Here is a 6,592-nt window from a genome sequence, read left to right as displayed (position 1 = left end):
GTTTATGCATCCCATTTAAGAGTTGTGAGGAGGACTAGACAGAATCTGAGCTGAGACAGTCAGAACTCTAATTCAGTTCTACTTCTACATGACAAGCTTTATTCGTGGCACTTCTCCCATGAATACTATTTGTGCCTGAGCAGTAATTTTAAAGGATGAAAAAGATTTTTCTATTTTAACATTGAATTGTCATCAGTTTCCACTGAAAATTACCTTACTTAGGGCATACATAGTGAGCTAAAATAATACTTTTATATTAAAAAACATGCATAAAATACATAAAATATATGTCAAATATATAAAAATTGTGAAGATATTAAAAAATAATATTGATTTTTTCCCACCCACAGAAACAATTCTTGCTCTTTGTGTGAAAATTTTTTCAGGGAAGTGGATATTCTTGTCTGATCTCCTGTTACGTTACATTCCCTTACATTTAACCATATACATAGAATTGCCAAAGTCATGCTTTGCAAAAAAAAAAAAATCAGGTCCTGTGATGGGCATCATGTACTGAAAACTCCATTGCTTCCATTGTTTTTTTCCCGTTTTCCATATTCCAGTTTTAGATTCTGTATATCAATTTCTAAGTTATGCATTTACATTAATGTTCTAAATTATCTAAAAAACTTCACAAATGTAAAAAGTTTCTCTTAAGATACTTTAAGGCAACCTTTCAGCCTTTCATTTGAAAAGTTACATTTATGAATTCTGTCACATGCAGTTATGTTCAGCAACTCCAAAGATTTTTGCAATTCTTATCAACTCCCTTTCCAATGTTCAGCATAAATGAAATTATACCATTGGTCTCACCAGTGAGAATAATCATCCCTCTAACCTATTTTCTTTATTTTATTTTTAATTATGGAGTTATACCCTTTATTTTAAATTCCACATTGGAAAGAATTATTTTGAATAAGAAACTTTGTTTTTTGAAGTTTCCTAATTTTTCTACAACATTTATATGATGATCACATCTATTAATTTTGATATATTATAAAACAATCACAAGCACTTTCAAAGACAAGACCGTGCAAATATTATCAAAATGATATGTATAATATTTTGATAATACGAGCATTGATGTCAGGCTTACACTTCTGTTCAGTATTATATGGCAATAGAATTTTGCACATCATAGACATCTAAGCATCAACATGATTACATTGGCAGTCTGAAAAAATAAAATTACTTAGAGCTTTAAGCATTCCACAAACATTGAGTTAATGAAAATTTTAAATTGCCTAGTAAAATATGTAGTTTTTTTCCCCGCAAGATAATTTTGTCCATTTTAAGACTGAATTTATAATTTCTACCTCAACATTTTCAAGGTAGATGCTATTTCATTTAGGAAGAAAAGTAGCCGTTTAGCCTAAGTAGCTCAGGTATTTTCTAAATGTTCTGCATCTTTGTAAAGTTCTTTAAGTACCAGGAATTGAGGTTGAAGCTAAGACAAGTTGTATAAAATGCAAAATTCAGTGAGCAAGAAGAAAAAAGTGTGACTATATAAATTACAGGCTAAGGTGCTCCCTAAGAAAGCTTAGACCTTGTAAGAAGCAGGAGAGTCCTGCCATGTTAATTTCTTGACTGTGGAAGAAAACCAGCTCCACAGTTTCAAAATTACTCCCTATCCTGGAAGAAACTAGCATCCTTCCTTTCTTCTGTCACCTTAAATTCCCTCCTCAAGAAGTCAAGAAGTATCACTTCAAAATCTGTGAATTAACCAGTGTTCAGTGAATGAAAAAAGAGACCATAGAGTACCTACCTTGCAACCACTTACTTCTTTGAGCAGCTTTCTCTAGCCAATGCTTCAGGTTGCATGACATATTTGCCCTATTTAAGTTTTGCAGTTTTGATGCATAAAGGAAGATTTTCAAATGAACACACTGTCTGGCAGTCATACAAAAGTAGAAAAGCTAATGTAAGATTGGGGCATCAGAAGGGTCCTAAAAACACAGAAGCAACATTACTGTGTAAAGTATGCCAAGTTATTTTACAACCTTTGTCAATTAATATTTTTGCAAATTAATTTAGTCTCTTTTGATTTAACAAATAATTATTATGATTTATAATTTTTGCAATGATTGGACTGATAGAGAAAGTCAATGTTCAAGATATATTTTTAGCTACTAACTGCTTCTTCATCATACACTTTTGAAATCTTTATTAACCTTAAATATCTTTCACACTTTAGTATGAAATCTACGCTAAAGTCATTTTAGGATGAAGGTGACTTTTACTACAACTCTTGTCTGAGGTATGCTTAGCAATATACACATGGTCATCAGCTCTTTGAGTGACAGATTATTATCTAATCTTTCATTCCACTCACACAGGCAGTTTTCCAGTAGATTTGACATTGATCATCTGTCCATTTGATTTATTAACTTTATAAAAAAGTGTGCTTTTTTACAAAATGACTAAAAGATTGTAACAGTATAGAAATGCTGTTATTCTATATTTTACTACATCATGAATTTATTTTCCAGAGAAATGGCTTTGATTGGTGAAACCAATGACATTATTTTTCCTTCTCTATCATCTCTCCATAGCTAAATGAGCCTCAGGAATTTGCGGTTCAAATGTGATTCATCTGACTGTCACAAGAGAATCGATGCTGGACTGACAGAATGGGGAGATAGTAAGAAAATGCATCACTATGGACGTGAAACCCTCATGTTACTGCTTGTATCACAGTCGGTTCCTGTCAGCATGTTCACTCTATAAGAAATCTGATTTTCCTATAAATTTTCTATTTACCAAGTGTTTATGACAAAAAAAAAGTAGGAAGCCACAAAACAAGATAATGTATGAGACTAGAAAGAAAATCAACTCTCCCAAATGGTTTTGGGAACACAAAATGTCAAGGTTCACATTTGTAGAATATCGTATTATCTAATTTTTAATATTCATTACATAACATTTTCACAGGGAGGATGTCTTTTAAAAAAAGGTAAATAATACAGACTACCTATTTTTTTCCCTATTCATGCAAAAGCTCAGTGGTACTGTCTAGGAATGTTCATAAAGAATGGATGAACCTGTGTGAAAACAGTCAAACACTTTCTGCAATATAAGTGCATACAAGAAATAAATAAAAATTTGGCAAATATGTTCATGATTTCTTAAAATTTGCTCACAATTTTTTTTAAGCTGGACGACTTGTCTATAACCTAAAGAAAATAGGTACTAAATAGTCAACATTATTATGAATATTAATGAGAGACATGGAAAATTAAGATCCAAGCCAAGCAGTTTAATAATGACTAAAAAAATAAATTCTGCCTCCATTTAGCCTTAAATACCTAGTTGTGTTTCTATGAGTAAAATTGTTTCTCCAGAAATACTTTTTTTTACAGGATTGATTGCTTTATGTTTATAGTAAAATAATCCAAAGTCTGACTAGGTACCTATGCAGCTCTAGCAATTATAAAAATAGCTCAAAATGTTATTATCAAAACACTGTTTATTTTATTGAAACACCACTGGTGTAATAGAAAACTGCCAGGTCTCCTTTGAAGAAAGAAAAATTTATTTTAAACAAACAGGTATTTCTTCTGAAAATTAGGAAAAGCATGGCCTGAGTTCTACAGCTGGTGCTCCTGAGACTGTTGGGTCCAGGTTGTTGCCCTACACTGTGAGGACATACAAGGATCTTTACTAGTCTGGATTACTTAGCACTGTGTTCCATCTGTATATGTTTCACCTATGTGAGGTCAAGATGTGTGGGATTTTTGCTACTCTTCCATTACTATCTCCATATCATTGCAGAAGAGAGATCTAAGCCAAAGATCTGTCAAGTGTGGATTTTTCCTATTCCCTGTTCATTGTCAAATCAGTTCAATGCTGCTGTTAGCATAATACTGTGTAGTCAAGGGTCTGCTGATTTCCTACTCTCTTTCTTGCTGGAAAATGTACTACATAGATACCACACAAGCTTAAACTGCTCTGGTGTGTTTATATAACTCCTCTTCACACAGGCAAGTGATATTTTGGTTGTGCACTGATATGAACCTAAAATACAATCATAAAGAAGATGCATGTATCTTCCTATGTTTAAAACATTTCAAATATGTCTTATTAAAATGATTTTCTATCTTTATAACATATTTCTGTACATATTTACATGCCTTTCATATGATTATCCTCTCTGTCGTATCATACTATTCTTTAGCAAAGAACAGCTACCACTGATGTTACTTGGAAAAGGCCCTTAGAAAATGACCATGATTGTCCTGGTTACTTCACAAAAGAGGTTTAACCCTGAACTAGATGAACACTGTATTTTAATGAAATTTCTTAAATACTTCTTACTAATTAGCAGAATTATTCAACAAAATACTTAAAAATGAAACATGAAATTGCAGATATAATTTAAATTACTTTCACAGTTATATGAAGATTATTATAACACATAATGTTATTATTTTAGTACAAAACTAATATATCAAGAAGCTATCTCTGAAGATGCCTCAAAGAAAAGGCAAAAATACCGATTCTGCGAAAGTTCTTGATACTTGCTACAGTATCTCTTCGTCTTAGAGATGTCCCATCTCACTAAAATATGAAAAAAATATTCTCATATATGTATAAATAAAAATATTTTTTATACCTGTGTTGCCTTTTTTCTTTGAATCTTCAAAAGTACAAAGGCACAATGTCTGGGTTTAATTTAAACAATAAAAGCAACAGTCACAACAGTTTAATTCAGCCTATATCATAGCTTTCATGATGAACATAGAAAAATTTTGTACATCAAGAAATGACAGTAATTCAGGCTTATTTACAAAGAGCTTTTAAAAATGTATCAACTACATTTTGGATAAATATTGCTTTCAAAAAATGGATAGTGTATGTAAGTAAAATTCCTTAAAATAATCATCCATGTTTATAACTTCAACAACAAGATTATAAAAATATAATGAGAAATAATACATAATTACTAAAATGAAACTCAAAATTCGTTTGATCTGGGAACTCCCCATTCTATTTGGGTGGGATTTCTAATTGTTTTAGGAAAATTTTTCTGTCTTAGAAATGAAAAAAGCTAATTTCAGAAGACGATTTCTTTGGTTTTAGTGCATAGAGAAAAGTTTGTATTTAGAATATGCTAGTAAGCGCAAACGTTGAGTTTCTAAATCACATTTTGAAGTTTTTCTTTAAGAAAATCATGGTGTGTTCTGGTCACACTTTTTAATTATTATCATATATTTTAAATCAAATATAATTGTCTGTTCTGTGAACAACAGCTCCTAAACCAGGTAAATTCTAAGTAACCTGTATACTGTTTGCTGTAGTCAGCCAGGAGAGGGATAGCAGTGTAAAAACAGTAACATCAAAACTAACTTTGAACACCTTGGGAATATATTCATCCTGTCAAATCTATAATCAAATCAAAGTAAAAGCTTTTCAAGATATCTTAAATAAGCACTAGAAGTCCTGTAACCTATTATGCATTACAAAGTAAACCCTTAAGTGGGTGTGTAGGCCTACATATAGCGCAGACTTTATCTTTCTAATCTGGTGATGAATACAGCAGGCCACCATCTGGTGTGCATGTACATCAACAACTACAATACAACCCTGCAATTTAATAATCACAAATTTTAACTACTACTTACCACTTATTTCCAGCTACAGGTCTCAGATTAAATCTGTCAAATAAACGCAGAAAATCAGCATAAGATTAACTGTTTTTGTTCCGGATTTCAGATGCAGACAGTGAAGCCGGGAGAGCTCTGCTGTTGCTACAGAAACCTGACGCTGAGGATTTAATGACAGCATTAGATGGTATTGTACTAGAGATTGTCTGCTTGAGGGACTAGACAGCATGCTGCTGATAAGAAATAAGAATGGATTCTAAATGTTTTCAATTTGCTTTACCAGACGAATCCTCTCGTTGTCTGAAAATTTGATAGTAGGTACAAAGAATTTGTATTAATGTTAGAAAAATACATAACAGTGAAACATAATCTGCCTGGAAGCTCTCTAGGCAGGTAACTAATCTTCCTAAACCTTTACTCAATATGTAAAGGCTATAAAATTAATACTGCATTTTAGTCTGAAGGAAGCATAATTTGCATCTTCAAAAAAACTGTCTTTAAACCGATAGTTTATAAAAATAAAGACCTTTTAAGTTCTTGTATTTTAAGTTTTTTAATTATTGTTAATAAAGGATTCAAAGAGGAAAAATTTTCAACAAGTTCCAGATTTACAGAGGCTTGAAACTATTAAAATCCAGGGATTTATTTTCTATTCAGTCATTCATTTAGATTTGTAAATATTTTTATTTTGTGATGTGAAGTTTAAAATACTATTACAATTCAAAACCAGTATTTCTGAACACAGTCTGCATAAACTGCAAAGTATCATTTGTCAAAATTCAGACTGACGCACGTCTTTGGCAGCTCAAAATTTTATTTTAAAAAGTCTTTTTCTACTTCACATATCTTTCTGAATTTCATTTACCTCTGATGATTAGTTGATTGTTATCAGATGAAAAAATATCATAACAATATTTTCTGAAAACAAAAAACACGATTCTTCTATCAAATATGTATATTTAGTAGTACATCTGAGCTCCAGGATATTA

General features: G+C 31.5%; 1 protein-coding gene across 1 annotated transcript in view; it reads right to left on the bottom strand.

Annotated features, from left to right (window-relative positions):
- EYS (eyes shut homolog) overlaps positions 1–5,665 on the bottom strand; it is an 868,863-nt gene extending 863,198 nt beyond the window's left edge. Inside the window, exon 1 of the mRNA XM_027698171.1 lies at positions 5,622–5,665. The gene's annotated coding sequence lies outside the window, so the exon portion shown is untranslated. The remainder of the gene's footprint in view (positions 1–5,621) is intronic.
- Positions 5,666–6,592: the final 927 nt, after the last annotated feature.

Source organism: Neopelma chrysocephalum, unplaced genomic scaffold, assembly GCF_003984885.1.
Source record: "Neopelma chrysocephalum unplaced genomic scaffold, ASM398488v2 Primary Assembly neopelma1_23b, whole genome shotgun sequence".
NCBI classification, from domain to species: Eukaryota; Metazoa; Chordata; class Aves; order Passeriformes; family Pipridae; genus Neopelma; species Neopelma chrysocephalum.
The sequence above is the reverse complement of the archived record's forward strand: the minus strand, read 5'-3'. Positions and strand labels throughout refer to the sequence as shown.